The sequence below is a fragment of the Lactuca serriola genome, chromosome 2 (genome assembly GCF_051521515.1).
Source record: "Lactuca serriola cultivar US96UC23 chromosome 2, Lser_US96UC23_V15, whole genome shotgun sequence".
NCBI classification, from domain to species: domain Eukaryota; kingdom Viridiplantae; phylum Streptophyta; class Magnoliopsida; order Asterales; family Asteraceae; genus Lactuca; species Lactuca serriola.
The window spans coordinates 95,442,203-95,467,157 of record NC_136409.1 but is presented as its reverse complement, the minus strand read 5'-3'; positions in this window follow the sequence as shown (position 1 = coordinate 95,467,157).

Sequence of the window (24,955 nt, the reverse complement as noted above, 5' to 3'; positions counted from 1 at the left end):
TGTCTGGGTGGTACAGGATCTCACAATCATAATCCTTAACCACGTCCAACCATCTCCTCTGATGCATATTTAGGTTGGGCTAATCCATCAAATACTTCAAGCTCTTGTGGTTCGTGTATATCGTACACCGAACCCCATACAAATAGTGTCGCCAAATCTTGAGAGCGAACACTACCGCCCCCAGTTCCAAATCATGAGTGGGGTATCTCGACTCATGAGGCTTAAGCTGCCTCAATGCATATGCTATCACATGCCCCCTCTACATAAGCACCACTCCCAAACCGGATATCGACGCATCACAATAAACCACAAAATCCTCCATCCCTTCCAGAAGGGCTAACACTGGGGCTTCGCATAACTTCCGGCGAAGTGTCTCGAACGAGGTCTGCTGCTCCGGGCCCCAAGAAAACGCAACACCCTTCCGATTCAACTTGGTGAGTGGCACGCCGATCTTGGAGAAATCCTTAATAAATCTCCGATAATAGCCGGCCAATCCCAGAAAACTCCTGATCTCGGTGGTTGATCTCGGCACCTCCCACCTCATAACCACCTCAATCTTGGCCGGATCGACCAATATCCCTTTTTGGTTAGCGAGATGCCCCAAAAACTGGACCTCTCGTAGCCAGAACTCACATTTGGAGAACTTGGCATAAAGCCTCTCCGATCTTAGAACTCCTAGGATCTCCCTCAAATGCTCCTCATGCTGCTCTCTGGATCTCGAATACACCAATATGTCGTCGATGAACACAATCACCGAGCGATCCAACATCGGTCTGCACACCCTATTCATGAGATCCATGAACACTGTCGGTGCGTTGGTGAGTCTAAAAGGCATCACCATGAACTCGTAATGCCCATAATGAGTCCAGAATGTTGTCTTCGGGACGTCCTCCTCCCGCACCCTCACCTGATGATACCCAGACCTCAAATCGATCTTGGAGAACCAAGATGCTCCCTGCAACTGATCGAACAAATCATCGATCCTCGGCAATGGGTAACGGTTCTTGACCGTCAACTTGCTCAACTCTCGGTAATCAATACACATCCGGTGTGAACCATCCTTCTTCTTGACAAAAAGGATCAGCGCTCCCCAAGGTGAGCTACTCGGCCTGATAAACCCCTTCCCCAGCAGCTCCTGAAGCTGCGAGGATAACTCATGCATCTCCGGAGGCGCAAGGCGATAAGGCGCCTTAGCGATAGGCGCAGCTCCCGGAACCAACTCAATATTGAACTCTACCTGCCTCTCCGGAGGCACACCTGGCAATTCTTCTTGAAACACATCCGGAAACTCGCGAACTATTGGAACCTCATCAACTGACTTCGGACCATCTGAAACAACCCTCGCATCCATCACAGATGCCACAAATCCCCTATAGCCCTACTGTAGACTCTGTCTCGCTCTGACGGCCGAACAAAATGTTGACCCCGTATGTGTACCCTCGCTGTACACCATAAGAACTCCCCCACTAGGGTCTCGAATCGTCACCAATTGACGCTCGCAGTCTATCACAGCCCCAAATCGGCTCAACCAATCCATACCCACTATAACACACACGTCCCCCATCGTGAACGGAACCAGATCTATCGGGAACTCCACACCGAAAATCTCAAGGACACATCCGAAGCATACACTGCTCGCTCATCAGCTATGGAAACTCGTAGAGGCCGACTCAACGCCTCTCAACGGATACTAATGTGTTGACTAAAAGCCAAGGAAACAAATGACCGACTCGCACCCGAGTCAAATAAAACTAGAGCAGGTACAGAACTCACAAGAAAAGTACCTACACATATCATCATATAAGCACAAAAACTCAACTCAAATAAAAGATGAAAAGAGAATACATACCAGCCACAACATCGGGCATCGCGCAGACCTCTTCTGCGGTCAACTGAATGCCCTCCCTCGAGCCTTCGGGGCCTCAACCTTCACCGGACGAACCTCTGCAACCCTAGCAGCAAGCGCAGATCCCTGGTGTAGCTGGGGGCACTCGGCCTTCTGATGGCCAGTCTGTTTGCAATGGAAGCAAACCATAAATCCTTTGGGGCAATCCTTTGCCGCACTTCCCGCAAGTGCGGCCCTTCTGGCCTCTAGTCCTCGAATCGGCGGACTTGGTCCGCTTGGCTACCGGCTGAGACTGAGCCGGCCGCCGATCCATCCTCTGAGACCCGGCCTCCTCCCTGGCCTGAGTCTCCAACTCAATCTCCCTCTTCCAGGCATTTTCCTGGAGCTCAGCAAATGTCCGGTATGTTGAGTTCGACACGAACTCCCGAATGTCCCTCCTCAGAATACCCAAATACCGGCTCATTCGAGCCTGCTCAGAAGACACCTGCTCAGGGCAGAACATCGCCCTCTCATGAAACTTCCGAGTGACCACAGTAACCAAATCATTACCCTGCTTGAGGGTCAAGAACTCCTGAACCAGCCGTTCCCTCTCCACCGGGGGACATACTCGTCTCTGAACATGGTGGTGAACCTCTCCCAGGTCACCGTGGAAATCTCTGCAAGAGTGAAGTCCGTTGTTACGAACTTCCACCAATCCTTCGCTCCCAAGCGAAGCTGGTTCAAAGCGAACCGTACCCTCAGATGCTCCGGACATGAACACGTATAGAAGCATCCCTCAATGTCGGCAATCCATCTCATTGCAGCGATCGGATCCTACATCCCATCAAACTCAGGTGGTTTCGTGTTGCTGAACTCCCGGAACAACAACGAGTCACCTCCCTGAGGCCTGGCAGTAGCCACAGCTGCTGTAGCTGCAGCGGTTGCGGCCTCAGTCACCGCGACGTACCGCTCATCAAAAGTCTCCAACAGTGTGGTCTTGATAGACCCAAACATCTCCGGAATCTCGGCCCTGATCGCCGCAACCACCTCATCGTGGATCATCTGACGAAGCTCCTCGTCACTCACACTGCTCGCCTCAGGTCTGTGGCGTGTCCTAACCATGATGCCTCTCTCTAAAATACAACAAAATTTATCAGAGACTCAATCGAGCATAATCATACTCGATGACGCCACCCTACTCGTCCTCCGTTGTCCAAAAGATTCCTACTTGGAATGGCCACTGATCGGGTGTCTTCAGTAGTACGGGCCCAATACTACTGACCACACCGCATCAGCATTCACTCCAAGTCCTCCTCCTTGGATCTTGGATTACAAGTACTCTATTCTCATGAGCTCCTAACTGCTATCTACTCGTTCTCAAAGCATCTCAGCAGCAGAAATCTCCTAGGCTAAGGCATCACAAATCAGGTCACTCTAGTCCTAATATGTATACCTAGCCTACTCTAGCATGCATAATGTAACATAACATATCTCATAACACATAATGTAAGGGTACTTTTGGGGAGTCACCATTCGGGCGCTGGCTGATCGTACACATGGCTCTGCTCTGTTTGTCTCAAAACTCTTTTTACTCTTTTCAAAATTTAACTTCATTATCAAATTTTCCTTAAATCCTCAGTTTGAGTTCAGATACGCCCGAAGGTGCATCCGAATCTCTCAAACCAAGGCTCTGATACCAACTTGTAACAACGTAAATTTTCAAAATAATTTTTCATTTTTAAAACATTCATTAATTCATAAATAATTTCAAACACATTGTATCAAAAGTTATTGTTACAAAACATCTTCCCAGAATCTCTGCAAAAACTCCAATGCGTGTGTGTATGAATCATGTCGGCACCTTCCCGCGCTCATCACTAGTACCTGAAACACATAACACAACAACTGTAAGCATAAATGCTTAGTGAGTTCCCCAAAATACCCTTACACACATACGCTTTCCAGGCCATACTCCACACGACCTTCCGGTCCAGGTGTCTCAGGGGACTTCCGTCCCAGTCCCAGTAGACCTTCCGGTCCTACTCGTATCGACCTTCCGGTCCATGACTCCATGACCTTCCGGTCCACGTCATAATGCCTTCCGGCCCATATCATACATAGCATACATATCACATACAAAACATACAACTCATAGCATAAAAGACCTTCCAGTCACACATAGGTACCTTTCCAGGTACAGTATAGTGAGCAGACTCACCTCTGATATCTCGGTAAGTCTCTGTCTCGGTAGAAAACGTGATCTAGCCTCCGCCTAATCACATAAAGCAAATACTCCCATAAATATAACTATACTCCAACCTTTCTTAACATCCTCATAAGGGTAAAAGACCATTTTACCCCTCTCCTGGCTCAAAGGCCTCACTGTTGACCAAACCCTAAAGTCAACAAAAGTCAACTGTTAAACTTTGACCTGACTCGGCGAGTGCACTAGGGCAACTCGGCGAGTCTACACGTGTCCATTGAATCTCTTAGACCCTCTCTTGACACGTCGAGTACTTCCCTGACTCGACGAGTTCCACCTGGCATGAATCTCGGGGCCACCCCGACTCAACTCGCCGAGTCTCAAGAACAACTCGGCGAGTTCCAACTTGAACTCAGTCCTCCTGACTCTCCCTGACTCACCGAGTCATTCCCCCAACTCGACAAGCCCACTCACTGAGTGAAAAACGGCAACCTTCAAACTACTCGCCGAGTCTGTTCTTCGGACTTGGCGAGTTCATGCCATGCACCAACTCAAAACGACTTCTGAGGTTAGATCTGTTCCATACAATCATAGATCTAGCCTCCCCACGCATGATAATCACGTAAAGTTCATACCTTGATGCACAAACAACATCTATTTGCTCCTATATGATGTTTTAGTCCCATTTTATCATAACCCATGGTCAAAACCCCCATTGATCTTCATAAAGCTTGAGGAGTAAAGCTCTCTGGACCTCAATGGATCCAGATCTAAAGCCTCATCACAAATAGGGACGAATTGGACATCAAATCTAGCCAATAAAGGGTCCAAGAAACCCTAAATCCATATCATCATCATAACAACAGAAGGGGAGCCAAAATATTACCTCAAATGTGATGCTTTGAGCTCCAAATTCATAGAATGTCCACTCCCCTTGCTTCCTCTTGGCTAGAACCTCCTTTTCCTTGCTAAACAATGATTTAAAGGGTAACAATGGCCTTCTCTCTCTCCCAAAACGCTCAAGGTCTCTTTAGGGTTTCTCTCTGGGGGTTGGTGGCCGCAAATGACGGCCATAAAGCCCTTTAAATAGGTCTCAAACCTTGGAAATTAGGGTTTCATTAAACAGCGTGGACTCGCCGAGTCCACCCCTTGAACTCGCCGAGTCCGGACGCGAACCCGCGTGAACATCCTTGACCAACTCGGCGAGTTTACACGCCAACTCGCCGAGTCCCCTCACAATATCCAAAAATAAAAGAATAAAAATAATACCTGGGAACCCGGGTGTTATAGAGTGTGTAAGATCCTAAAACATGGCTTAATGGGGTTTACGGACCTTGCGTTGCGAAGTAGCCGGACACTAAGAAAAAGGTCACATAAGAAACCTCTCTTAATATCCTTCACTCTATCTCTCTATATTTACTCTCCGTATGTGAAATCTCTCTAAGTATGTCAAATCTCTCCCAAATCTCTCCAAGAATGTGGAATCTCTCCTAAATCTCTCTCCGTATGTGAAATCTCTCCAAGTATGTCAAATTTCTCCAAGAATGTGGAATCTCTCCCAAATCTCTCTCCGTATGTGAAATCTCTCCAAGTATGTCAAATCTCTCCCAAATCTCTCTAAGAATGTGGAATCTCTCCTAAATCTCTCTCCGTATGTGAAATCTCTCCAACTATGTCAAATCTCTCTCAAATCTCTCAAAGTATGTGAAATCTCTCCAAAATCTCTCCCAACTCCTTAAAATCACTCGGGGCATCCCGACCCTTAATTTAGTCGAAAACCGCTCGAAAACGGAAGTCTACGCGAAAAACAGCCTTAAGGAGCCGAAACCCCTCTTAAGGAGCTGAAACCCTCTTAGGAGCCGAAACACCTCTTAGAGCCAAACCTCCTGAGAACCGAGACCCTCTCAACCAAAATGGATCGAGCCCTCTGTCTATTTCGGTCCCCTGATCATTCTGAACCGAGACCTGACTTTCGACTCTACTCTTCTTCTTTCGGTCCGAGAACTTGAGCTTCTGTCCGAGGAGCGAGCCTACGCAGCCAAGACCGAGCCTCGCCTTCTGTTCTTCTCCTCGAGCTCTCGGTTCCTCTTCCCCTCATCTCGGCTCCCACTTACCTTCGGTTCTAAGCACCAGGAGCCGAACCTTCGGCCCAGGACTTCGGATTTTGACAATTTTCACCCGGTTTTCAATATCTTTAGCGTTTTGAACCCGTTTTTCGTGATTTTAACGCGGGATTTTCTCCAAAAATCATATTTTAACATATAATACCCTAAATAATCATCATTTAAACATATTTTTATGGAAATCTTTATTTAAGAATAAAATCTAGTGGGTGAATATTTGAGGTGGAGTGTTGACTTTGCCTTAGAGTATGACACAAGCAACCTCCCCATACCTTCATAGTACAACCCCCAGTCACTATTACACCATACCTAGTCACTTCCTTGTACTTTCTCACCATTTTCCATCCATTCCCATGTTTAAGAGCTGGAACACTCACCCTCATTTTTCACACTTCACTCATTTTCACTCATTCCATCAAAAGATCAAACTCCTTTTTTCTCTCAACTCTCCTCTCTCAAGTCCGAGAATTTCAAGCACTTTCCAAGGATTTTCTTCTTCATTTGGTAAGTATCATCATCTTCCTTGTGATTATTACACTTCCTTCTACTCCAATCATAGATTGCTTACACAAATTCCATCACAATGGTGTTAGATTCTTGAATCTTCAAGCAATCCTCCAAGCGTTCTTGAGTTGAACACTTCTCTTCTTCAACAATCATCCACTGAAATCACTCAAGGTGAGTTCATACCCCTACATTTTCATGGGGATACGAGTTAAATCATCAAGAACACAACTAAACTCTTCCAACAGCTTTCATCAGAAAAGTTGGACTTCAATCACGGACTGTTTTGGACAACCTAAACATTTTATTTTTCAAAACTATACAAGTTGCAAGTATTTCAAGCCCTTAGCTTTAAAATGGCTACTTGCACATCTCCATACATGTTTTACACAATTTATGGTGATTTTTACAAAACTGCCTATCATTTCAAACATCAATCCGGACCAGTCTGTGATTATGGACTTGTTCACATAAGTTATGGGTCACTAAAAATCCTGAGAAAAATTATGGAGACACTAGACTCATTTTCCAAACACTCAGAATTTACGGATTATGATTTGGACCTTTGATGATTTTTCTACAAATTTTCTAAGAACAGTGATAGAAAATGTTATCAACAGAAAAATGCTATCAATTACAATTCACCTTGTAACATGTTGAGCAAGGTGTATATCTTTGTGTGATTATATGTTATTGCAATATATGACATTTTTGTCTTATTATATAGACATACATCAGTTAACAAATGGAGTTTTCTAGATAAAGCATAGAAATAACAATTTGTTATAATCAAAGTACATCCATTACATACAAACATTTGAATAAACTATGTTTAGTATAGTTTACGTACATTACCACTACTACCCTTGTTTTGATAAACTATAATAGGTCTAGTTTATGATACATCATATAACACACTCATACAAAAAGGGTACATTTAGACAAAAAGGGATTTTCATTACATTACACGTAAATTCGTTAATGACTTTTGTGAGACATTCGCTTCACTTTACCAATACGTCATGTATTGTAACCAGAGTCTCCTGGAGGGACAGCATGATAGTTGTATATATTGGGATTGACAAATCCAAACCTGAGCTACATGCAACAGCTAGACCGGTAGGTTTGAGGTGACAAATTTCATAACGTTTCTGACGCCTGAAGAACGTCGTTTCAGGCCACCTAGGTCATAACATGGTTATAATAACTCACATTAAGTATTAACAAACATAGAATTTACGGGGATTTCACCGAAATCAAACGAGTTTATGTCAATTGAAACTTGCATTGTGTTACTATAAATACGACAAATTATTTATACATTCCGGTCCTTGGGTTTTAAGACTACATTTACACATTAAGGAAACTATTGGATTTTCTGGAACGGACACTAATTTTAAAAGAAAAGGATTTCATAATTGCATACGAAAACTTATGAACTCACCAACCTTTGTGTTGACACTTTTTCAAACAACTTGTATTCTCAGGTAATCACTAAACAGGTAAACAAGTGCTTTTGAGGATGGGACATTAAGGCGTCAAACATTTCACATTTTGTCCACATATTGTAATTGATTTGGAAACATGTAAACTCATACAATGATGTAACTCTTTCAATTATATATATGTTGGTTGTGTTTACTTTAATCACTATTGCAAATGTTGTTATGATACTATACATGAAGTTCTCCACCCCCGGACGTTTCCGCCATCCTTGGTTTGGGGGTGTGACAAATAGAAGGACCAAGATCACATTTTTATGGATCCTAATAGCTATATAATGGATAAAGTTTCCAAGTTTATCCATTAGAATGGTTCAAACCACCAAGACCTAGGTTTTAAGTATCAAATGGACCAAAAGAGCATCTCTTTCAACTTATTCCATTAAGTCCAAGTCTCCAACCTTTAGATATGAATCAATATGATGTTTAGATGGATAAAGTTTCCAACTTTATCATTAACAAGGTCACAAAATTTCAAGATCTAAATTTTATACACTAAAGTGATCAAAAGCTCATAACACCCATGTCACACCCCCAAACCAGAATGGCGGAAACATTCGGGGGTGGATGACTTCACATAGTATCACAACAATTGAATATTGTAAAGAAAGTAACACAACCATCATATATATAATAAAAACGTATATTGTTGCGTTATACATATTTGCAAAAGAATATTACAATATGATGATATAAATGTTTAATAATAAACGTCCTTAGCGTTCCTTCTTCAAAAACTGGTGGTTACCTGTATTACTGATTCCCTGAGAAATACAAGTGGTTTCGAAAAAGTGTCAACAATTAAGTTGGTGAGTTCGTAAGTGTTTTGTATTGAAAAGTATGTCCTTTTGGTAGAAAAATCGATGAACGTGGTTTTCAGAAAATCCAATATTTTCTATATATAGTTTGAAAAGTTCCCAAAATTTGGAGTGTGTTAGTATTTTTCGTACTTCAATGATAAAGATAAACTTTGTGTTCCAAAATAATGTAAATACTGAATGCATATATGAATCTCGTAAATCAAACTTGTTTTTATACTTTCATGTGAGTCTTATAACCATACTATTGACACAGACTACCTGTAACAACATTCTTCAGGTGTTGTAGTGTTATGACATTTGTCACCCCAGACCTGCCGGTCTAACTGTAGCAAACAGTTTAGGTGCGGGGTTGTCAACCCCGTATAGATCTATACACAAGTATCACGCTCTCCCTCCAAGAGATTATGGTATATAATACATGACTTGAAATGCATACATAAGAGTACGTTGAAGTTTGAATATCTCACATCGCTTAGTATAAATAGATTTACGATAAGAAAGACTTTACTTCATTTGAAAGTATTTCGTTTTTCAAGATGTATACGTAAAAATGTATGAATAACTTGCTAACTATACCCATTATAGTTTTTCTGAAAGTATGTTCCATTTGGTGAAAATAACTTGATGATATACTAGCCCTTTATACGTAAAGATGTTGGTATCGATAATCAATAAGATAGATGTTACATTTATGTTTATAAAACAATACTTTTACTTGTATTGTACTTGTATTTCCCCCCCTAAAACATGAAAAGACTTGAAAGGTAGGGGTATGAACTCACTTGTTAGGTTTGAAGAGAGTGGGACAAGAGTCGAGCAGAACTTCAACCACGGAAAGCTGCGTCTTCGAGCTCTTCGGGGATCTCGGTAGTGTAGAATCTTCGTCGGGGGCTCGGGTGCGGAAACTGAGGGCGTCGGGACAGCTTCTGGTGCTTGAAAGTATGAGAGAGTATGTGGGAGTTTGAGAAGGTGTGCTAAAACCCGTAGCTCATGCCTTCTATTTATAGTGCTGGAAAGTTGAGTACGTTGGGCGTACGCGTTACGCTGGGCGTATTTTGGTTACGCTGGGCGTAACTTTGCATCATGGCTTACGACTCGAGTCTAGCTAGGCGTAGAGCTGCAGCCGATGGGACTCGACCCTGCACCTAAGTACGCTGGGCGTACTCCTACATTACACTGGGCGTAATCCTGGCTTCCGTCTTCTAAATTCCGTAACTTTTGCGTACGGGCTCCGTTTTTCGCGTTCTTTATATCCACGCATAGGTGAGATTATGCTCTACAACTTTCATTTAGACTCCGTCGGCTAGTTTTGACTTTATTTTTAATGATATGTTTTTAATAGGCCGGGACTGCTAAAGTCCGTTAAAAATTCATAGCTTCTTTATTCGACGTCGGTTTCCGTTTGTCTTTTTATCATTTTACTCCTATTGTGGAGACCTTCAACTTTCGTTTAGGTTGCGATAGCTAAATAACACCCGATCTTCAATTCGAGTTTTTAGCTCTCTACTACTGTTACGAAACTTTAGAAAATTCGTAACTTCTTCATACGAGGTCCAATTTGGACGATCTTTTTATGTTTGTTTAGAGTTTAACGAGCTCTACAATTTTTGTTTAGATACTTAAGGCTAAAATGCATTTTATTGTAATTTCACTTTTTACGTTAAATAATGTTTTAACGGTGTGCCGTAAATATTCGAGTGGTTATAATTTCTTCAATATAACTCGGTTTCGAATGTTCTTTAGGTTTTTGGAAACCTTGGCACGATATCTAATATTTGATGCATCCCAATTTAGATATTTGAAAACTTTATTTTTGAGGTTAATTTCGTTGATTCCAAATAGTTTTCGTTGTATTTGACTTTTGAGTGTTACATCGCTTTAGGAAAATATAGGGTTGTCACATCATCCCCCCGTTAGGGGAATTTCGTCCCGAAATTTAATTTAAGATAGAGTTTACAGATTAGGAAAAAGATGTGGGTACTTTTGTTTCATCTGATCCTCGCGTTCCCAGGTGTATTCAGGTCCTCGCTTGGCGTTACAGTGGACCTTTACAATAGGTATGCGGCTTTGTTTAGTCCTTTTTATTTCCCGATCCATGATCTCTACTGGTTCTTCTACGAATTGGAGATTCTCATTTATTGCAATTTCGTCTAGAGGGATGACAAGGGTCTCATCGGACAAGCACTTCTTTAGGTTTGATACGTGAAAGGTAGGGTGTACGTTGTGGAGCTCCTGAGGTAATCGAAGTTTGTAAGCCATTGGACTGATCCTGGCAAGGATCTCGAATGGTCCGATGTATCTTGGGTTCAGTTTCCCACGCTTTCTAAAACGTATTAACCCTTTCCAGGGCGAGACTTTTAGTAGGACTCGATCTCCAACCTGGAATTCCAAGGGTTTCCGTCTTTTATCCGCGTAACCCTTTTGTCTGTCCCTTGACGCTTTCAGACGTTCTCGGATCTGAACAATTTTCTCCGTAGTTTCCCTTATGATTTATGGTCCAGTGAGTGTGTTGTTTGTTGCTTGTCCTTTTGCTAGTTGAGTGTCCCCCACTTCGACCCAGCACAGAGGTGACCTGCATTTTCGGCCGTAGAGGGCTTCGAACGGGGCAGCCTTGATACTAGTGTGGTAGCTATTGTTGTACGAGAACTCGACCAAAGGTAGATGGGCATCCCATGCTTTGCCAAAATCGATTACGCAAGACCTCAACATATCCTCTAGGGTTTGTACGGTTCTCTCACTCTGGCCGTCAGTTTGTGGGTGATATGCGGTACTCATGTCTAGTCTTGTTCCTAGAGCTTTTTGTAGCGACTGCCAGAACCTTGAGGTGAATCTACTATCTCGGTTCGAGATAATGGATATAGGCACACCATGCAGTCGTATAATCTCTTTGAGGTATGTCCTAGTTAGTTTCTCCAATTTATCTGTCTCTTTGATGGGTAGGAAGTGCGCTGATTTAGTTAACCTGTCAATGATCACCCAGATGGTGTCGAGTCCGCTTGCCGTTCTGGGTAGTTTGGTTATGAAATCCATGGTTATACGTTCCCACTTCCATTTGGGTATTTCTGGTTGTTGCAACAATCCTGAGGGCTTTTGGTATTCTACCTTGACCTTGGCGCACGTCAGACATTTACTCACGTAGGTAGCAATTTCGGCTTTCATGTTCGGCCACCAGTACAATTTCTTGAGGTCGAGATACATCTTATCGAAGCCGGGATGTATGGCGTATCGTGTCTTATGGGCTTCGTTCATGACGACTTCTCTGAATCCGCCAAACTTCGGCGTCCAGATCCGATCCATGAAGTAATGAACTCCGTCATTCTTGACTTCAAGCTTCTTATCCATTCCCCTTAAGGCTTCCCCTGCCACATTTTCAGATGTTAAGGCTTCTATTTGGGCTTTCTTGATTTGCATGGACAGGTGTGAATGGATTGTCATGGTTAAAGACTTCACTCTGTGGCCTGGGTATTCCTTCCGGCTGAATGCATCGGCCACCACGTTAGCCTTTCCGGGATGATATCGAATTTCGCATTCATAATCATTTAGTAGTTCTACCCACCGTCTTTGTCTCATGTTGAGTTCTTTCTGGTTGAGGATATGCTGGAGGCTTTTATGATCAGTGAAGATCGTACATTTCGTGCCGTAGAGATAGTGCCTCCATATCTTTAGAGCGAAGACGACTGCTCCTAGTTCAAGATCGTGCGTCGTGTAGTTCACTTCGTGCGTCTTTAGTTGCCTTGAGGCGTAGGCGATGACCTTCCCTCGTTGCATCAGGACACACCCGAGTCCTTGGTTTGATGCATCGCAATAAACCACGAAGTCCTCTGTTCCTTCTATCAAGGTTAGGATGGACGCACTACATAAGGCTCGCTTTAGTGTCTGAAACGCGATGTCTTGTTTTTCTCCCCAGTCGAAGGTCACATTCTTCTGAGTTAAGGTGGTGAGTGGCTTGACAATCTTTGAAAAGTTCTGTATGAACCTTCGGTAATACCCGGCAAGTCCCAAAAATTGCCGGATTTCTGTAGGGGTTCTTGGAGTCGTCCAACTCTCTATTGCCTTGATCTTAGAAGGATCCACGTGTATCCCCTCATTGATTACTACATGTCCTAGGAAATCCACTTCCGAACCCAGAATTCGCACTTTGAAAATTTTGCGTATAGCTTCTCTGCCCTCAATGTTTCCAAAACTTGGCGGAGGTGTTGGCTGATCAAGTCCATGAATACCATTGGAGCATTTGTCAACCCGAAGGGCATTACTACAAACTCGTAGTGACCATAGCGTGCTCGGAAGGCCGTTTTGGGGATGTCTCCTTCCAGTACTCGCAGTTGGTGATAGCCAGATCTTAGATCGATCTTTGAGAAGTAGCTTGCTCCCTGTAGTTGGTCGAACAGATCGTCTATGCGTGGTAGGGGATATCGGTTCTTGATAGTGAGTTCGTTCAGCTCTCGGTAATCAATGCACATGCGAAAAGATCCATCCTTCTTCACTAATAGGACTGGTGCTCCCCATGGTGAGAAACTCGGTCTGATGAAGCCCTTGCTCAGTAGTTCGTTTAATTGACTGGACAGTTCTTGGATCTCGGCTGGGGCTAGTCGGTAAGGCGACTTTGCTATTGGAGTAGCTCCGGGGATTAAGTTGATTTTGAACTCGACTTGGCGTTCTGGTGGAATTCCTGGGAGATCTCCTGGGAAAACGTCTGGGAAGTTGCAGACTTCCAAAATGTCTTTAATATTCTTTGGTTCTTGTCTCTGGTCTACTAAATGGGCTAGAAAGGCATGGTATTCCTTGCGAAGATATTTTGTGCTTTAACACAGGAGATGATTTGTAAATTTGAACTAGGTTTGTCCCCATATATGACAAGAGTTTCGCCGTTGGGCAGATTGAGACGAACGGCCTTTTCGTGACAAAGAATATCGGCATGGTGAAGACTTAACCAGTCCATACCGATGATTACATCAAAACTTCTTATCGAAATGGGCATAAGGTCGATTTGAAATAATTGTTCGTTTAAGTTTAATGTGCACCATACGTACATATCGCTTGTGCTTTCTGTTTTACCGTTAGCCATTTCTACAGTGAATATTTTCTTGAGTGGTTGGGGTCTTTGAGTAAGTGTGTGTTTGAATTTATGACTCACAAAACTTCTCTCCGCACCGTAGTCAAAGAGTATGCATGCATAAATGTTGTCGAGGAGAAACGTACCCGTAACCACTATTGGGTCAGCTATTGCTTCATTTTGACCTATCGCCAGCACTCTCCCAACACCGCCAACATTCCTTGCCTTGGGGCAGTCCCTCTTGAAGTGCCCAGTTTCTCCACACCCATAACATGCCTGGCTTATCCCAGTACCAGGAGCTTGAGTGATGGTCGCGCTGGTGCCTTACAGAAACGGGCAGTGTGCCCTTTCCTGTCGCAGTTCTTACAGTGCATCTCGCGGCAATTTTCGTGGTGATGGTAGTTGCATTTGCTGCACTTGGGCAGGTTCCCCGCATATTGTTTTGTTGGCGCAGGGGTAGCAGGAGTTGTAGTGGGAGCAGTAGCAGCATGAACCGCAACCATTTGTTTCTTTGAAGGTTCTTGCGAAGTTTTCCCTTTTCTCTTGTTCCAGAATTTCTTCTTGCTGTTGTTGTTGACATTGTTATCGTTGTAGTTGTTCCCTTTGGTTGGTTCAGCCACGATAGTCATCACTCCTTGACAGACACCATGATCAACGAGAGATTGCGCCAGTTCCTTGGCGTTGTCGATGGTCATGGGTTTGGAAGCTAACACATTTCCTCGAAGTTGGGGTGATAGTCCCCAGATGTACCTCTCCACCTTTTGGCTTTCCAGTATCAACATCCCTGGGCAAAGTGTTATCAAGTCACTGAATCTGTTGGTGTAGCCTGTAATGTCCGAGCCTACCATCGTAAGGCCCCACAGTTCCTGTTCGAGCTTCTGAATCTCGCCTCTTGGGCAGTGAAGGAGCATTCATTTCAGGTTTTCCCAACCCATGGAGTTTGCCACCACTAGGGTTAGTGTCTTGACATGGCCGTTCCACCATGTCAGGGCGCGTTCAGAGAAAGTTAAAGCAGCAAATTTTACTTTGCTTGCTTCAGGGCATGCACAAATTTTGAATACCGCTTCCATTTTCTCTATCCATTGGGATAGAGCCAATACTCCCCCAGTCCCATAAAAGGGAATAGGTTTTCTGTTGGTGAAGTCTTTGTAAGTGCATACCCCTGAACGACCTTGACCTTGGCCATTTGTAAAGCTGTTTGTTCCTCCTCCCGGCCCGTTGTTGCTCATTTGAGCCATCGATGCGGTTACAGCGGCGGTTACAGCAGTTTGGAACATAGCGGCATCCATAATTGGAGGAGGTGGTGGAGGTGGTGTTGGAGTTGAGTTTCTGTGTGCTGATCTATGAGGAGGCATGTTCTGGTAGAGAAAATAAGAATGAATACTATAAGTTTCTAATGTTTTGACAATCGTGTGCTAGAGGGTTAGTTGTATTTTGTAATTTGTTTTGACTTTAGTTTATTGTTTCAAGGTAGGTATAGTAATTTAGTTAATCCCATAAGTTTCGATAGGTATATAAAGAAGTACTTCATATTTATATATATGTCACATCTAAGGTGCGTTACATTATGCTTCATGTTTAGGAAAATTCGACCTATCTAGAGGTCTCCGATTACAGATACAAAAGAAATAAGAGAAAAACTTTATCCGAGGTCCTATGCTATATCAAAATTGTTGGGGTTGAGCAAGTTCTACTTGCGGCGTGTTGTATGTTTGGAGCTGGATTAGGCATCCGACTGCTTGACCCCCATCAGGCGCCTTTCAAGAACTGTTTGTTGTTCCTTCATCTCTTTTATTTCTGTCAGTGCTGTCACCATTTGGTTCTGAAGCGTCCCTGTGTGGAGTTGGGTACTTTTGTGTAGTCCTTCCAGACGATGGATGTCCGTGGCGTTACCCTGAGTAGCAACATTGATCTCGCGAACTCTGGCTGCTTGCTTGTCCGCATGGTAGTTCTGGGTAGCTATAGTGCCCACAATAACAAGAAGTGCTCGATCAGTTGAGCCTCCCCCACTGACATTGTAAAAATCTCGACACATGCCGAAAGGAGGGCGTACACCTAGTTGGCGGCTCCAGTAGTAGAGGTGGCTTCCCCACATGGGAATGGGTCCTGGTTGATATGGTCTGATTTCGGGATGATGAGGGATGGGAGGGTCGATTACTTCTGGCTCGGAGTCTGTTCCACTAGTAATTTCCTCAACCTCCTCATCGACTTCGAATTCCTCTCCGACTTCGAATTCGAATTCTTCTTAGACTTTGAATTCTTCTTCGACTTCCTCTTCGATTTCCTCCGGGTCTTCTTCTGTCCATCGGCCGTTGCCTTGGTTTGGGTAGTAGGGATCTCCCGGTAAATGGAATCTGGCCATTTGTCTGTACTAGGATAGAGGTATGAGAATTTCATAAGAAAAGAAATTTCTAGTTAACGACATCCTACGTTTAACTATATCTTACGGTGTGCAAGTTTTTCATTGTACTATTATTTAATAACAATACTCCTATAGTATTTCTAATTGGCGAATCTTAAAAGAATTTTTATTTGGTAAGTTTTTGGCTTGTTGTCCACTACGACCATTCCTCGACGTACATTGGTCAAATCCATGATAAATATAGTTGATCAGGCTATATTTATTATCGATTTGATTACATAGCTTGAGGCCCAATCGTAGTGTCGCAACTCGACTTAATACTTTTTAGAAAACTTGTCATGATACGAGACTAATACATGCGAGTAAAAATGTATATTTTTAAAGAAAATATTTTTTTTTATGAAAACGTTTTGTCAGAGGGTTTTTGGTCCCCTTTGCATTTATAGTTTGTATATCTTATGTGGTTTGATATACTTAGTTCACTATAAACAATGCTCTGATACCAATCTGTCACACCCCCAAACCAGAATGGCGGAAACATTCGGGGGTGGATGACTTCACATAGTATCACAACAATTGAATATTGTAAAGAAAGTAACACAACCATCATATATATATATAATAAAAACGTATATTGTTGCGTTATACATATTTTCAAAAGAATATTACAATATGATGATATAAATGTTTAATAATAAACGTCCTTAGCGTTCCTTCTTCAAAAGCTGGTGGTTACCTGTATTACTGATTCCCTGAGAAATACAAGTGGTTTCGAAAAAGTGTCAACAATTAAGTTGGTGAGTTCGTAAGTGTTTTGTATTGAAAAGTATGTCCTTTTGGTAGAAAAATCGATGAACGTGGTTTTCAGAAAATCCAATATTTTCTATATATAGTTTGAAAAGTTCCCAAAATTTGGAGTGTGTTAGTATTTTTCGTACTTCAATGATAAAGATAAACTTTGTGTTCCAAAATAATGTAAATACTGAATGCATATATGAATCTCGTAAATCAAACTTGTTTTTATACTTTCATGTGAGTCTTATAACCATACTATTGACATAGACTACCTGTAACAACATTCTTCAGGTGTTGTAGTGTTATGACATTTGTCACCCCAGACCTGCCGGTCTAACTGTAGCAAACAGTTTAGGTGCGGGGTTGTCAACCCCGTATAGATCTATACACAAGTATCACGCTCTCCCTCCAAGAGATTATGGTATATAATACATGACTTGAAATGCATACATAAGAGTACGTTGAAGTTTGAATATCTCACATCGCTTAGTATAAATAGATTTACGATAAGAAAGACTTTACTTCATTTGAAAGTATTTCGTTTTTCAAGATGTATACGTAAAAATGTATGAATAACTTGCTAACTATACCCATTATAGTTTTTCTGAAAGTATGTTCCATTTGGTGAAAATAACTTGATGATATACTAGCCCTTTATACGTAAAGATGTTGGTATCGATAATCAATAAGATAGATGTTACATTTATGTTTATAAAACAATACTTTTACTTGTATTGTACTTGTATTTCCCCCCTAAAACATGAAAAGACTTGAAAGGTAGGGGTATGAACTCACTTGTTAGGTTTGAAGAGAGTGGGGCTAGAGTCGAGCAGAACTTCAACCGCGGAAAGCTGCGTCTTCGAGCTCTTCGGGGATCTCGGTAGCGTAGAATCTTCGTCGGGGGCTCGGGTGCGGAAACCGAGGGCGTCGGGACAGCTTTTGGTGCTTGAAAGTATGAGAGAGTATGTGGGAGTTTGAGAAGGTGTGCTAAAACCCGTAGCTCATGCCTTCTATTTATAGTGCTGGAAAGTTGAGTACGTTGGGCGTACCACCGGAGTACGTTGGGCGTACGCGTTACGCTGGGCGTACTTTAGTTACGTTGGGCGTAACTTTGCGTCATGGCTTACGACTCGAGTCTAGCTAGGCATAGAGTTGCAGCCGATGGGACTCGACCCTGCACCTAAGTACGTTGGGCGTACTCCTACATTACGCTGGGCGTAATCCTAGCTTTCGTCTTCTAAATTCCGTAACTTTCGCGTACGGGCTCCGTTTTTCGCGTTCTTTATATCCACGCGTAGGTGAGATTATGATCTATAACTTTCATTTAGACTCCGTCGGCTAGTTTTGACTTTATTTTTAATGATATGTTTTTAATAGGCCGGGACTGCTAAAGTCCGTTAAAAATTCATAGCTTCTTTATTCGACGTCGGTTTTCGTTTGTCTTTTTATCATTTTACTCCTATTGTGGAGACCTTCAACTTTCGTTTAGGTTGCGATAGCTAAATAACGCCCGATCTTCAATTCGAGTTTTTAGCCCTCTACTACTGTTACGAAACTTTAGAAAATTCGTAACTTCTTCATACGAGGTCCAATTTGGGCGATCTTTTTATGTACGTTTACAGTTTAACGAGCTCTACAACTTTTGTTTAGATACTTCAGGCTAAAATGCATTTTATTGTAATTTCACTTTTTACGTTAAATAATGTTTTAACGGTGTGCCGTAAATATTCGAGTGGTTATAATTTCTTCAATATAACTCGGTTTCGAATGTTCTTTATGTTTTTGGAAACCTTGGCACGATATCAAATATTTGATGCATCCCAATTTAGATATTTGAACACTTTATTTTTGAGGTTAATTTCGTTGATTCCAAATAGTTTTCGTTGTATTTGACTTTTGAGTGTTACATCGCTTTTGGAAAATATAGGGTTGTCACAACCCAAAAGTAGCGTGATCTATCAAATACATCATCAAGATTCAAACTTTATACCTCTAGAAGAAAGATCAAAGTGAACAAAGTCTAGATCTACAAGCTCCAATGCAACCAACACTTCTCCAAAGAGCTCCTTCTTCTCCAAGATGCACTAAGAACACTCCAAGGCACTCAATATCACCTTCTTTTGCTCAAAAGGCTCAAACTAGGGTTAGGGTTTTCATGGGAGGGTGTTGGAGAGGTGGAGGCTGAGAATGGAATGGGTTTGGGGAAGTTAAGGAGCTTAAATATGGCTCAAAGTACGAAAATAGGGCTTGAGCATTGATCGCGTATGACTAACTTCAAACGGTCATAACTTCATCGTTTCAACTCCGATTTCGATGGTCTTTATATCCACATAAAGGTTTTGCGGAGCTCTATAACCCTATATAATTTCGTTTAACATAAAACACATCTAACTAAAATCATTGGTTCATAAAAGGTATTGAAGAGCTCTACAACCCTCCTACTCTAACCAAGGATATCATGACCAGCCATCACACCGATGCCACGTAACTTACTTTGCTCTAAATGAATGTTACACGCTTAATTGTAGTCTTACATCACAATCGGCCCCATACGGCCCACAACCTTCCTTGATTCCATGAATAATGTTTCCTTCCCATAGTCTCACTACCCATCCTGCCATGGTCTAATCCCACCAAGAGGAAACTATGAGCTAAATCGTCGATTCACCACATTTTCACAACTTCTCATGGACCAGGTGAATGCTACGAGTCACACCGCCGTCTTACAAAACTTATATGACTACCTGCCAACCTAGTGAATGCTACGGCCACCCCCACAGTTTTACAACACTTCCACAACTGCATCTTATCCTAGTGAATGCTACGGCTACTCCACAGTCTTATATCACTTGCATAACCACACACTATCCTGGTGAATGCTATGGCTTCTCTGCAGTCTTACATCATTTCCACAACCACACACTAACATGGTGAATGCTACGGTTGCTCTGCAGCCTTACATCACTCCCACAATCGCATACTAACTGAAAACACTACGAGTCAAAACCTTGTCCTACCAAACTCTATTAGGTGTTCGATTCGTGCTTCAGACCCTAAAGCCTTCATCAGACAAGAATAGATAGAGAGGTCCTAACATAACCCTCAAACTGAGCGTAGCCATGAATCCATGTCATTTGCTCTGACGCTCACCACTGACCAATGAATCCTATGCCTTGCTTAACCATGAACCCTCTCGCAAATAGAACTGGATATCTAGTTGACTTAAGATGATACCATGATGACTGGCCTTCCCAGTTAATCATTAATCAAACAATATCTTATCCACACCGCTTGATTAGCCGGTCAAACACCCGCTAACCCAATGGTAGCTTTCCCCATACTCACAACCTGGCCCATCTTGGATTCTTCCCGACCTCAAGGAATCCTGGCGCTCCCTCTAGATATACCGATCCAAATCCCTGACATGGGTACAAATTCTAAAATAGCTCGCACTTGGAAATATCCCTGGCGTTCCCACGTGAGCATCCCTCACTTGGATTCATCTACATTATGATAATGTTTTAGTCATTGGGTTACCGAGTCATCCCATACTTTCCCTATCCAACCACTACCATACTAAGCTTGATGAATTAAGATCCCATGACCAAACAATATCGAGTGCCCACACCCCCAATCTAGATGAAACATTGAAGAAAGATTTTCGAATCCAAAAGTACCTTCCCTGGATACAATTCTACATCCTTGTGCAACCCCAACTGATGAAAAAGAACTCATAGACCCACAATTAGAGCAGATAGATAATCACTTCAATGCTCTGCTTACTACCGAATCAAACCCAATTCTGATATAGACCATAATTCCACAATCTAACAATTCAGGCAAACATACCAAGAATCCATGATATACCATAAACAAAACATGACGATTGGTAGTCACATCCACTGACCTCCAACTTATGTGACTCGACACCTTTGAAGAATCCCAACCATAGACAATGAACAAGAACAACCAACGATCGAGAATGCATTGACAACAACCTGATAATCCAATATTTTCCACTAAAGAAAACCCATGCAGAACTACATATACCCAACCCCGAAGTTGATTGACAGATCAACCACTGCTTATCTTAGACTATCGATAGCAATTTATACATCGAGCTGACAAATCCTTCAACAACCGATGCTCAACCCGAGCGACCTAGCCACTTATTGAATAGTTCAACGGCCTTCCCGAAAGTGACCACTACGCTCCTTGACCAACAACTTCCTATTGTAAAGACAACTCATGTATTTCTAAGCACATATATCTGATGGCAACTTGCTCTGCACCCTCGTCTTGGACCAGAGTCTTGCATATCCGAACCGTTGATTCGTGAAAACCATTCTTCTAGAACCATGAACTCGAACAGATCATTGATCTTCCAAGTAGCATACCCAGTTCTCCCCCACTTGGGTTTGAACTATCACCAACTGATGTTGCAGACAACTACACTTCAAACTGGATCAACCAGATACATACCATCCCTAAATCTTGGAATGTATAACACAACGCAAGATGATCTTCCAAATAAAGACCCAACAACTCAAAGACATTCCGAATCTCAGATGGAGACCTCGGAAACTTCTCAGTCATAACCGCCTCTATGATCAAGAATCCCATGCAAATGCACAAGCAATAACTCTGATAGCCCATTCATAGCACCGATTCTTCATATAAGAACAATTGGACTACCACACACTTCACCTCTAGATCCCTAACCAATATGACATTATGATTTCTTCATAAAGTGAAACGTTGTTATGAATTCATTCCTATTTGGATATTGATAAGAAATTCTCATTTCGTGTTTAGTATCTCAAATTCAACCTTTTCCTACTTTCAGAAATTGCCGTCAGCCGTTCCTGAGGCCAACTTCAATTCATCTGCACTCACACTGCCATGATACACTTTTTTCTCGAGTAAAGAGGAAGAGAAGAAACAAATAGTCACAAAAATCAAAACTCATGTGCAAGCCTTTACAAAATTCTTGAACCTTTCTTCAGCTTCATTTGTTTTATCCTTTGGTTTCTTCCCTTAATTTCCATAAACAATTGTATCTTAAAAGCTCATAAACATGTTCAAAACTTCAAATTACTAGATTCTACAACTGCAATAATCCATGTTACCTGTTGTTGCAGGTAAATATGTTGGTATTGAAAGGTCTGCGATTTCTACCTAGGGTTGAATTTTATGCTAAGCTTTTCATGAGCTTATATATATTTTGCACTGTCCATTTTTAAAGCCATACGGTCGAGTTGCAATGCAGGTATATACATATTATTGCCTCCATTGCAAAATTAGAGAGTTGTAGAGTCCTAAAATTCCATTTGTTAGCAGATTTTATCGATTTTAGACATCTAATGTCATGTAACCTTTTTAATATAAGAGGAGTTTGTTAGGAACCCGAGGCCTGCTGAATTCTATAATTGGATATTTGGTTTTACCATTTAAGTAGGTGTTGAGAATTAAATTCCGGTAGCACCTGTTATCAACTCGACCATTAAGACCTGTGAACTCCTAATTCAGTTTTGGTAGGAGTTTGCTTGCTTTTAATAGCATGGATGTAGCATCTTCAAACTGGATACTTTCAAAATGCTACAATTAAGTGGTACAAAATTGTTTGATTTAGACTTACAAGTTCTCTAGCTACCATAGGCTACCTAATCTTAATAAATATGATTGTAGCTTATATAGTAGTTCCAGTTACTTAAACATTAGATGCATTCATATCAATGGCAAAATGTTATAAATGATTGGTTAGAACTACCTTTTGAGTGAATGGAGTACAACTATACGTAGAGTCGTATATACATGGGTGCTAGTACATGAAGCATATGAAAAACAAGAACATAGATTCTGATTTTAAGGCATATGACTGCAGTAGCTAAACATTGATAAATTTCAAGATATGATCATAATTTGGACTTACTTTTGTCTCTTACTCTATAATTGGCTTGAATCTTTTAGTAGGAAATTATGGTATACTTGTTGGAAGAGAAGAACTGTCTTTGGTTTTCATGCAACTTTCTTCCAATCTTCTTCTGTTACAGGTTTGAAAAAGAATCTTGCAATTACAAAAAATAGGCGGTTATTAAAGGTATGTACAATCTACTAACATACGATTTATATAAATATGATATCTTTTGCCTTCTTCTGGTCTTCCATTGCGCCTGTACTGCCCTACCCTCCGCCCCCGATTGCTTTCCTTTCGACATCTTCTAGAGGTAATTTCTTTGGTTTTTCTTTTTTCTTTTTGAAATTTCAGCTGCAATCATGTGTTGTATCTGTTTTCTGCATATGCTGAAATTAAATGCTATTTTTTTCTTATTTTTTTCTGAAATAATTTTTTTTCTTTTGATGTGCTTTGATTTGTTGAAGCTCTAATCTGAAATCAGATTATCGTTGAAAATCTGATATGAAAATCATAGTTTTGTTTGATGCTTAATACTTTTCTATGAAAATCTATTGTGCTTTGATTTTTTGCTTGAATACTTATCTGTGAAAATCCAATTTGATTTGTTGGAAATATGCATTTGTTGAAAATTTGATCTGAAAACATTGATCCTGCTATTTGTGAGACAAGATGAACAAAAGGATGGGATAATTACATAGGAAGCTATCAATGTTGGTTATGCTATAGTTGAGACACAAGTATTATTCGAGTTAATTTTAGTTTGGATTCTATGTATACAATTAGCATTGGTATTGATCATATATGTTAAAGTTTGACCTTTTTTTATTTTGATTTGATTTTAATTTTGATTTATGTTTAATTCGATCTACGTTCATCTGCCACCACTTCGACCACCCATCTTCACCACTGCTGCCTGCTCTCTCGTTCGTCGGCACTTCCCAGTCTACATTAGTTCAGTTATCTTCTAATTCTAAACCAACTCATGAGAAGTTGAAAGATTCAAGTTTCCCTGCTTTTCTTTTTACAGACCGGCTCTTAGAAGGTTCCAAATTCTATTCATGCCCTCAATTGGGTAAAAGAAAATGTTCATGCAAACTTTCCCACAACACATACAGTAGGAATTGTTGTTCGAAACAAAGTTGTTGGTGGTAATGATTTACATCTTCAAGATTCTGTTTATGACGATATTAAAAACAGTTAGGATGTCACTCCATTTTTCCAAATCTTACAGCCTAAACAAACCTTAAAACACAAAAGAAATCAAACTAAATAATGTATGTTGTTTACTGATGATATGTGTCAACGAAGTACCTGAGTTTGTTGAAATCCCTTGTACATAAAAACGATTAGAATGACGGCTACTAACAGGTATAGTTTTGGTTTAAGCTTAAGTTGTCATGTCACACCCCCAAACCAGAACGGCGAAAACGTCTGGGGGCGGATGACTTTCATGTATAGTATCATAACGATTGAATAATAGAGATCAAAGCATTACAACCATCATATTGAAAAATAATATGTTTACAGTGTGCTCAAAAAATTATTTACTTGATACCATATATATATGACCAAAAATAAATAATGTGATGCGACGACGTCCCATCCTCCAAAAACTCTTTGGTTACCTGTTTACTGATTTCCTGAGAATACAAGTGATTTTGAAAAGTGTCAACAATTAAGTTGGTGAGTTCAAAAGCGTTTTGTACGAGAAGGATTTTGTAATTGTTTCGTGTAAAATGATAGTGTATACTTCCAGAAAATCCAATATTTTCTTTAAATCGGAGATGTAAGTCTTAAATCCCAAGACTAAAAATGTAAGTAATGATGTACTGAAAAATGGTGTTGTGAAG